Below are 11,446 nucleotides of genomic sequence, written 5' to 3' on the forward strand. Positions count from 1 at the left end.
ATTTCGGACTTTCCTGGCTAAAGAGAAGTCAATGCCTGGCTTGAAAGCTTCAAAGGACAGGCTGACTTTCTTGTTAGGGGCTAATGCAGCTGGTGACTACGTTGAAGCCAGTGGTCATTTATCATTCCAAAAATTCTAGGGCCCTTAAGAATCATGCTAAATCTACTATGCCTTCTATTTTTCTATACATGGAAAAACAAAAACCCTGGATAACAATACATCTGTTTACAACAGGATATACTGAATATTTTAGGCCCATTGTTGAGACCTTCTACTTAGGAAAAAAAGATTCTTTTCAAAATATTACTGCTCACTGACAATGTTCCTGGTTACCCAAGAACTCTGATAGAGAAGTATAATGAGATCATTTTCATGCATACTAACTCAACATCCATTCTTCAGCCCATGGATCAAGAACTTTCAAGTCCTTGACTTTCAAGTCTTATTATTTAATAATAATAACGTCTTATTAAGAAATACTTTTTGTAATATTATAGCTGCCATAGATTGTGATTCCTCTAATGGATCTTTTTAGTAAGTAAATTAAAAACCTTCTGGGAAGGATTCACCATTCAGAAGATTTGTGATTCATGCATGGGAGGAGGTCAAAATAGCACTATTTACAGGTGTTCAGCCAAAGTTGATTCCAACCCACATAGATACCTTTGAGGAGTTCAAGACTGCAGAGGAGGAAGTAACTACAGATGTGATAGAAGTAGCAAGAGAATTAGAATTAGAACTGGAGCTTGAAGATGTGACTGCATTTTTGCAATCTTATAATGAAACTTGAATGGATGAGTTGCTTCTTATGGATGAGTAAAGAAAGTGGTTTCTTCAGATGCAATCTACTGGTAAAGATGCTGTGAGCATTGTTGAAATGACAATGAGATATGTAGAATATTACATAAATTTGATAAGGCAGTGAAAGGGTTTGAGTGGATTGACTCCAATTTGGAAATTCTCCTGAGGGTAAAATGCTATTAAACAGCATAATGTGCTACAGAGAAATCTCTCAACAAAGGAAGAGTCAAATGATGTGGGAAACTTTGTTGTCTTATTTTAAGAAATTGTCACAGCCACCCCAGCCTTCAGGAACCACCACCCTGATCAGTCAACAGTTATCAATATTGAAGCAGGACCCTCCACCAGCAAAAAGATTATGGCTCACTGAAGTCTCAGATCATAATGTTTTATTTTGAAATAGTTCAAGACTCATACAAAGTTGAAAAATAGCACAGCCATTTCCCAGGTACCTAGTTTCTCCCAATGATAATATCATAAATAACCTGGTTGTCTGCACAGAAAATTATGCTGATACAATATTAACTTGGTGTAGCAGCTTGATATTTATGAATTCCAAAAAAAGATATAGATTATGTTTGTAAACTGGTCTGTTCCTCTGGGCATGACACCCTTTGTGTTAAATCCAAAGTTTTATGTTTATTTGATTAAATCGAGTGTAGGGCTTTGATTCGACCACATCAGTAGGGTATGACTCAGGGTTGAGTCACTGTCCCTTTGGTGGGCTGATAGAAACACTCACTCACTCAAGAAGACACATGGAAGAAGACACAAAAGAGGAGGGAACTTGGTCATTTCGGCTCTGCCATGTAACAGAAAGGAGAAGGCTCAAACAACAAAGCCCTGTGAAGAGAGATGAGCCTTATGCCAGCCTTTTGCTGAGAGAGAGGAAGACTGAACCTTTGCAGAGCTCGGCAACCATCTTGCTTCAACACATGGCAACTGACTTTGGTGAGAAAGGAACCTTAAGTTGGACTCTTTAGGGTCTTGTGACTAAGCTTTTAACCCAAATAAATAATCTTTATAAAAGCCAACAGATTTCTGGTACTTTGCATTAGCACCCCTTTGGCTGACTAACACACTTGGGTACAGAACTTATTTGCATTTCACCAGTTTTTACAAAAATTATCTCTATCTCTTTTCATTTTTGATGTATAGGTCTGTTTCCTGGCTGCTAAAACAAATATTATGCAATGGGTTGGCTTAAATGATGGGAATTCATTGGCCAATTAATTGGTCCAAAATCAAGGTGTCAGCAAAGCAATCCTTTCTCTCAGAAGACTGTGGTGTTCTGGGTCTGGCCGCCAGCAATACTCAATCCATGGCTTTTCCATCACATGGTGATTCACATAGTGTCTTCTTCTCCTTTCTCTTCCAGATTCAGTTGACTCTAGCTTCTGGCTCCTCCCTGTGACTTCTCTCTCTGTCTTTCACTCTACTTAGAAAGGACTCCAGTGATCCAGATTAAATCCCAACCTGATTCACTGGGTCCACACCTTCATTGAACTAATGTCTTATTTACAATGAGTCCCCATCCACCAGAATGCCGACCAAGAACCAAGAACATGTCCAAACTTTAGGACACAATTCAATCCACCTCAAGTTCTATGAAATTCTATCACGTCTACACTTGAGTAACCAACACCACAATCAGGATACAGAACTGTTCTATCACCACAAAGAAACTCCCTTATGTTAAACTTCAATAGCATGATGTAATATATATTTTTTTATTAGCAAAATTGTGAGCTTACAAAACAATCATGCATAACATGCAGGATTCCCATACACCACCCCACCATCAATACTTTGCATTGTTGTGAAATATAAATTACAAATTATGAAAGATCATCAAAATATTATTGCTAACTTTGGCCCTTAGCTTTTATTTGTGTACTTTTCCATAAGCCTCCCCCCATTATTAACATCATATATTAGTATTGTATACTTGTTACAGTTCTTGAGAGAACATGCTTATATTTGTACTGTTAACCACAGTCCATTACCCACCACATGGTTCACTGTGTAATACCGTCCCATGCCTTGTACATTCCGTCCAAAGTGTACACTGAATGGCTCTCAGTTTCATCAGAGTTGTGCTGCCATCATCTCAGTATTTTAGAATGGTTTCCTTATTCCAAAAGAAAAAAAATCCCCTACCCTCATATTATTGACCATTAGCAAATGATATAGTACCTTCTTTGACATTGATGCAAGAATATTGCAATATTGCTATTAACTATAGTCCATAAGTTACCTTGTTTTTTTTCCCATATATCACCAAATCCTTAACAACTTGTAATAGTGACATATATTTGTTCTACTTCACCAAAGTACAGTCTTGTATTTTTACTAATAACAGCAATCCTCATTCACCACCGAGTTCACTATTTTATACAGTCCATAGATTATTCTCTAACTGTCTTTCAATTGACATTTGAATCCCTAGACTACCCATTTCAGTTACAGTCACAATTAAAAATCATCATTGTAAGTTACACTCACTATAATGTATTATCATCAATTCTATCCATTTCCACACATTTACAATCAACCTTCTTAAAAACTCGACAAATATTAAGTATCAGTACTCTTTCTCAGCCCTCATTCTATCTCCTAGTAACCTATACTGTAGATGTTAATTCTGTTTATTTACTCTTCATATTTAGTTCATATTAATGAGACCATGCAATATCTGCCCTTTGTGTCTGGCTTATTTCACTCAACATAATGTGCTCAAGATTCATCCACGTTGTGATATGTGTCCCAATTTCATTTCTTCTTACAGCAGTTAAGTATTCCCTTATACGTATATACCACATTTTGTTTATCCATTCATTGGTTGATGGGAATTTGAGTTGTTTCCATCTTTTAGCACTGTGAATAATGCCATGATGAACATCAGTGTGCAAATGTCTGTTCATATCCCTGCTTTCAGTTCTCCTGAATATATTCCTACTAGCAGGATTGCTGTATCATACAGCAGTTCTATATTTAGCTTACTGAAGAACCACCAAACTGTCTTCCACAGAGGCTACATCAGTCTACATTCCCACCAACAGTTAAAGAGGGTTTCTATTTCTCCACATCTTCTCTAGGACTTGAAGTGTTGTTTCTTTGTTTGTTTTTAAATTAATGGCCATTCTATAAGGTGTGAAATGATACCTTGTTGTAGCTTTGATCTGCCTTTCCCTACTAGTAGTGATGTTGAGCATATTTGTCCATTTGTATTTCTTCCTTGGAAAAATGTCTATTCAAATCTTTTGCCCATTAAAAAAAAAATTGGGTTGCTTGTCTTTTTATCATTGAGTTGTAAGATCTCTTTATATAACATGGGAATCAAACCATTTATGAAACATGTGGTTTCCAAATACTTTTTCCCATTGAGTAGGCTGTCTTTTCATATTCTTTACAAGTCATTTGAAGCACAAAAGTATTTAATTTTGAGGAGGTCCCATTTACCTATTTTTTGTTGTTGTTGCTCATGGTTTCTTTTTATTTTTTATTTTTTTATTTTTTATTGATTTTGTAAAAATATTACATTAAAAAAATATGAGGTCCCATTCAACCCTACCACCCCCACCCCATCACTCCCCCCCCCAGCAACCCTCACTCCCATCATCATGACTCATCCATTGCACCTGGTAAGTACATCTCTGGGAATCTCTGCACCCCATGGTCAATGGTCTACATCATGGCCCATACTCTCCCACATTTCATCCAGTGGGCCCTGGGAGGATTTACAATGTCCGGTGATTGCCCCTGAAGCACCATCCAGGGCAACTCTAAGTCCCAAAGGCGCCTCCACCTCTCATCTCTTCCTGCCATTCCCCACACCCATCAGCCACCATGTCCACTTTTCCCACTCCAATGCCACCTTTTCTCTGTGGACCTTGGATTGGTTGTGTCCGTTGCACCTCTATGTTAAGAGGAGGCTCAGATTCCACATGGATACTGGATGCAATCCTCTTGTTTTCAGTTGTAGGCCCTCTAGACTCCATGGTGTGGTGGTTGTCCTTCTTCAACTCCATCTTAACTGAGTGAGGTGAGTCCAATAAATCAGATTGTAGGAGCTGAAGTCTGTTGGGGCTCAGGGCCTGTCTATCATATTGTCAGTCCAGAGATTCAAATCCCCTAAATTGGTTTCTTAAACCTTAACTTACCATAAGATCTTGAAAAATTTTCCCTACATTTTCTTCTAGGAGTTTTACAGTTCTAGCCCTTATATTTAGATCCTTGGTCCATTCTGAGTTAATTTTTATATAAGGTGTGAGATAGGGGTTTTTTTTCTTTCTATTTTACAAGGATATCCAGTTCTCCCAGCAATATCTGTTGAATAGACTGTTCTGACCCAGCTGGGTGGGCTTGGCAGGCTTTGTCAAAATTACTTTCATAAATTACTATTTCTGAACACTCAATTCAGTTCCAGTGGTCTACATTTATGCCAATATCAAGCTGTTTTTTTACCACTGCAGTTTCATAATTATGATTTAAAATCTGGAAATGATAGTCCTTCAACTTTCTTCTTTGTAAAAATGTTTCTGACTATTTGAGGCCCCTTACACTTCCAAAAAATTTTGATGATTAGCTTTTTCATTTCTTCAAAAAAGACTGTTGGAATTTTTACCAGGGTAGCATTGAATATGTAAATCAGTTTGGGTAGAATCTATATCTTAATGATATTTAATCTTCCAATCCTTGAACATGGACTTTCCTTCCATTTATTTAGGTCATCTTTGATTTCTATTAGCAATGTGTTGCATTTTTCTGAACACAGGTCTTTTACATCCTTGGTTACGTTTGTTCCTAAATACTTGATTCTTTAAATCACTATTGAAAAATGGAATTTTTTCCCTGATTTCCTCCTCAGATTGCTCATTATTATTGTGTAGAAACACTACTGATTTTTGCATATTAATCTTGTCTCCCATCACTCTGCTGAACTTGTTAATTCTAGTAGCTTTGTTGTAGATTTTTTGGGACTTTCTAGATATAAGAGCATATCATTCACAAATAATGAAGTTTCTTCTTCCTTTCCAATTTGGACACCTTTTATTTCTTTTTCTTGTGTAATTTCTCTAGCTAGAACTTTTAGCACTATATTGAACAACTGGTGATAGTGGACACCCTTATCTTGTTCCTGATCTCAATGGGAAAGCTTTCAGTCGTTCACCATCGAGTACAGTGTTAACTGCATTTTTCATATATGCCCTTTGTCATGTTGAGAAAGTTTCCATCTATTCCTATCTTTCAGAGTGTTTTATCAAGAAAGAATTCTGTATTTTGTCAGATGCCTTTTCTGTGTCAATCAAGATAGTATGATTTTTCTTCTTTGATTTATTAATATGACATAGGACACTGATTGGTTTTCTTTTGTTGAACTGCCCTTGCATGTCTGGGATAAAACCCATTTAATGATAATGAATAATTCCTTTAACATGCTGTTGGATTCAATAAATGAGTATTTTGTTGAGGATTTTTGCATCTGTATTCATAAGGGAAAAGGTTTGTGATTTTCTTTTTTTGTAATAGCTTTTCTGGCTTTGGTATCAGTGTGATGTTGGCTTCATGGAATGAATTTGGTAGCTTTCCTTCCTGTTGAATTTTTTTGGATGAACTGAACAAGATTGGTATTAAATCTTCATTGAATTATTGGTAGCCATCTGGCCCAGGGTTTTTCATTTTTTAGGAAGTTTTGATGACCATTTCAATCTCTTTACTTGTGATAGGTTAGTTGAGGTGTTCTATTTCTTCTAAAGTCAGTATAGGTTGTTCATGTGTTTCTAGGAATTTGCCCACTCCATCTACTTTGTCTAGTTTGTTGGTGTACAGTTCTTCATACTATCCTTTTATGATCTCTTTTATTTCTGTAGGTCAGTGGTAATGTTCCCACTCTCATTGCTTATTTTGTTTATTTGCATCTTCTCTCTTTTTTCTTTGTCAGTCTAGCTAAAGGTTTATCAATTTTGTTGATCTTTTCAAAGAACCAACTTTTCATTTTGTTGATTCTTTTGTTCTTCTATTTCTTTCCTTCTGCTTGATTTGGGAATAGTGTCCTTGGGTCCAAGATGAGTCAACTGAAGATAGCATTTAGATGGCTCATATTCTTTTTAAGCCGTTCTGCCAGTCTGTATCTTTTGACTAGGGAGTTTATTCCATTATCATTAATGTTAATGTGTTATTACTGTAAAGGCAGTGTTTATGCCATCATTTTGATCTTTGGATTTTATCCGCTATATCTTATTTTCACCACTTCTTTTACACTTTTAGTTACTGATAATCTTCATTTCTAGCCTCTCTTTCTTTTTTTTTTTTTTTTTTAGGGCAGAGCATGCTTTTATTTTATTTTTAATTGAATTAAAGTATTTTTATTTTTTATTTTTTTTAATTGACTTTGTAATAATATTACATTAAAAATATATATGTGAGGTCCCATTCAACCCCACCCCCCCCGCCAATGGTCCACATCATGGCCCATACTCTCCTCCATTCCATCCAGTGGGCCCTGTGAGGATTTACAATGTCCGGTGATTACCTCTGAAGCACCATCCAGGGCAGCTCCATGTCCCAAAGACGCCTCCACCTCTCATCTCTTCCTGCCTTTCCCCATACCCATCGTCCACCATGTCCACTTTTCCCAATCCAATGCCACCTCTTCTATGTGGACATTGGATTGGTTGTGTCCATTGCACCTCTATGTCAAGAGGAGGCTCAGATTCCACCTGGATGCTGGATGCAATCCTCCCATTTTCAGTTGTAATCACTCTAGGCTCCATGGTGTGGTGGTTGTCCTTCTTCAACTCCATCTTAGCTGAGTGTGGTAAGTCCAATAGATCAGATTGTAGGTGCTGGAGTCTGTTGAGGCTCAGGACCTGGCTATCACATTGTCAGTCCAGAGATTCAAATCCCCTAAATATATCTTAAACCCCAACATTAACTGCACCTCCAGCACATTAGCATGAAAGTCTTATGAAGGGAGATCCCATCTGAGTCCAGATTCATCACACATAAACACCATTTCCAAAGAGGGGCCATCTGCCCTGGTAGTTAACCCCATCGGCCATGACCATAACTCCCATGGGTCTCTTTAGCCCTCAAAGGAACCAATATCTGGGGGTTGTATCTGCTTTATCTGTCTCTCTGACTCTGCTCAGTTGTGCATGAGGGCAATCCTTCTGCCAGCCTCCAGACTCTTTTTTAGAAACTCGTAGCCATATAAACTCATTTCTCCTTTCCATTTCCCCCTTACTTTAGGTCAAACAGTCTAGCCTCTCTTTCAAACCACTCTCTGCTGTCTTCTCTTTTCAGGCTGCACCACTCTCTTTCATATTTCCTGTAAGGCTAGTTTCTTGGTGAAAAATTCTCTCCATTTCTGTTTATCTGTGAATATTCTAAAGTAACCCTCCTTTTCAAAATGTAGGCTTGCTGGACATAAAATTCTTGGCCAGAAGTTTTTCTGTTTCAGTATCTCAAATTTATCATACAATTGCCTTCTTGCCTCCATGGTTTCTGATGAGAAATCAGCACTTAATCTTATTGGGAATCCCTTGCATGTGAAGAATCACTTCTCTCTTGCTGCTTTCTGAATTTTCTCTTTATCTTTGGCATTTAATATTCAGATTAGTATGTGTCTCATAGTTCATCTATTCAGATTCATTTGAATTGGAGTATGTTTTGCCTCCTAGACACAGATATCTATGTCCTTTAAAAGAGTTAGGAAATTTCCACAATCATATCCTCAAAAATTCCTTCTGTTTCATTTACCTTTTCTTCCCTTTCTGCACATGGGATGTGTGTTTGCATGCTTCTTTCCATTACTTAGTTCCCTGAAATGCTGTTCATTTTTTCTTTTCCATTATTTTCTTTATCTGTTCTTCTGTGTGTTCATTTTCAGAGGCTGTGTCTTCAAGCTCACTGATATTTTCTTTAGCCCCTTCAAATCTTCTGTTAAATCTTCTGTTATATGTCTTTAGCATATTTTTTATTTATTTTTGTGCCTTTCATTCCCATAAAATATTATTTTTCTATGTATGCTGTCAAATTCTTCTTTATGTTCACCCGGCATTTCTTAATCTTTTAGCCATCACATTGAATTTATTAAGATTTGTTTGAATATCTGTGATTAGTTGTCTTAATTCTTGTATGTTATCTGAAGGTTAATTTGTTCCTTTGACTGGGCCTTATCGTTCTGTTTCTTTGTATGGCTTGTAATTTTTGCTGGCATTTTGACATCTGATTTTCTTGATATATTTGTTCTGGGTTCAGTTTCTGTCTTTAGTCTAGGGCTTTCTTGTTGATTGGCTTTTTGCTAAAACCCCTCTTTGATACTTCATTCAATTTATCTTGGAACTTGCTATTTAGCCAATCTGAATTTTTTTCAGCTTTTATTCATCTGTATCTTGCCCTATCTCCTTGACCAGGGGCAAATTAGGGGCCAAGGGTACAGTTGGTACTGTAAGCTGACATTACTCACATTGCCTCTTGGACCAGTGAAGTCCCACCCACCTTTCTCCCCTCCCAGGGATGGGCATGAAGCTGCAGCTGTGGGTATTAATTCAAGTCCTGTGGGCCAGACCCACCTGTAGTTGCCTGGAGAGACTGATGAAGCTCCATACAACTTTCTCCCCTGCCTGCGGTAGGGATGGAGCCACTGGTGTTGGCAGTAAACAAAGTTGTACAGACCGAAACTGACTGCATTTGCTGGAGATATTGATGAAGCTCTGCCCACTCTTCTCCCCTGCCCAGTGTGGGGACAGAGCCATGGCTGTAGACAAAAATCCAAACTGTGGGAGCCTAAACCAACTGTAGTTGCTTTAAAAGGTTGATCATACTCTGCCCACCTTACTCCCCTGCCAGGGGCAGGGATGGAGTTGCAGGTCTTGGTAGGAGTCTAAGCAGTGTGGGCCAAAACTAACTATTTGCCTAAAGAGACTGATGAAGTACCACCCACCTTTATTCCCTTCCAGAGGTGGGAATGGAGCCAAAGGTATTGGCAACAAGTCTTCAGGCTGCAAGTGACTGCAGTTGCCCAGAGAGACTGATGCATTTCTGCCTATCTTCCTTCCCTATCAGGGGAGGGGGTGGAGTCCCAGATGTGGGTAATAGACTAAGCAATGGAGGGTCAAAACTGGCCACAGGTGCTTGGAGAGACTGTTCTCCCTCTTCCCCTGCCAGGGGCAGGGATGTAGCTGCATGTGTAAGTAATAGTCTAATCAAGGCAGGCAGAAACTGACCACATTTGCCTGGAGATACTAATGTAGCAGCAACTCCCTTCCAGGTGCGAGCCCAGAGCCCAGGCTGAGACAGCAATCTGCTGGGGAGAAAGCCAGTCCCTACCATCCAGGAAATCACTGTGATTTTCAATCAGGCTTGCTTCTCCTCCTGCTGGGGGCAAAGTTAAAATGGAGGCTACTGGCCTCTTTCTGACTTGGACAGGTTCAAACTTTAGCTGTACTTCCAATTGGACTTTAGCCATCCGAATTTACTAATGAAGAGCTGAAGTTAGTGCCCGGTCATCTTTTCCTGCCCTGATTTAGGGAAATGGAGATTCCACCTCCAGCCACGGGGTAGCTCCTGAGGTCTCCTTCCCTGCCAGCAGAGGATGGGCACCAGCCTTCACAGCACAGAGCGTTCTACTCACAATCTTCACTGCAGATGGTCAGCCTCCTCCTCCTTTTTTCCCAAGGATGTTTCAGGGTGCTCTTCTGGTCTCCTGAGCCTGCCTCCCAAACAGTCGATTTAGATAGCTTCTGGCTGATTACTAACTGCACTGTAGGATAAGCTGGCTCTTGGAACTCCTTACACTGCTGCCAATTTGCCTAACCCCTTGATGGTTAGTATTCTTTAACAATATAGTAATTTTAAAAATTAAGATATGTACCTTGATTTTTAGACAATGTTATTGCACACTGTTATTAGAGTTCTCTAGAGAAACAGAACTGACAGGAGGTATCTATAAATAGTATGAGATTTATAAAATTCTCTCATGCAACTGTGGAGATGCACAAGTCCAAATTACATAGGGCAGGCTGCAAACCAGGGGCTCTGGCTGTCCCAAGTAGAGATGGGATTTCTCTCTCTGAATGCTGAAATCACGTCCCCTTTTAAGGCCTTCAACTGATTGGATGAGACATCACTCATTGCTGATCGCAATCTCCTCAGTTGATTGCAGATGAAACCAGCCATCTATGCAATCAACTCACTGATGATTAAAGTCTATGAAATGCCCTTGTATTACAATTAGCCCAGTGCTTGCTTGACCAAATACTAGGTGCCATTACCTGACTGAGTTGACACATTAGCCTAACCATCACACATAGTTAATAGACTATGGAATAGTGTAAATATATTTTTCATATGTACTGGGAAATCAAAGGATTTATTTGACTTGCTTACGATATTTGCTTTATTGTGGGGGTCTGAAACTGAACTCTCAATATCTCTGAGGTATGCCTGTATTAGGCACATAATTGGTACTCATGTAAAGGGACTAATTAATTGCTTATGAAATCTATTATATTAGCACAATTTATTTTTACAAGGGAAGCCTAGTAGATAATTCAAAATATTCACTAGGAATAAATGTCCTCTGTCAAGTTCATAGTAAGGGAGATAAATATTAAAGGCAATAGTGACAAAATAAATA

The sequence above is a fragment of the Dasypus novemcinctus genome, chromosome 4 (genome assembly GCF_030445035.2).
Source record: "Dasypus novemcinctus isolate mDasNov1 chromosome 4, mDasNov1.1.hap2, whole genome shotgun sequence".
Lineage (NCBI taxonomy): Eukaryota > Metazoa > Chordata > Mammalia > Cingulata > Dasypodidae > Dasypus > Dasypus novemcinctus.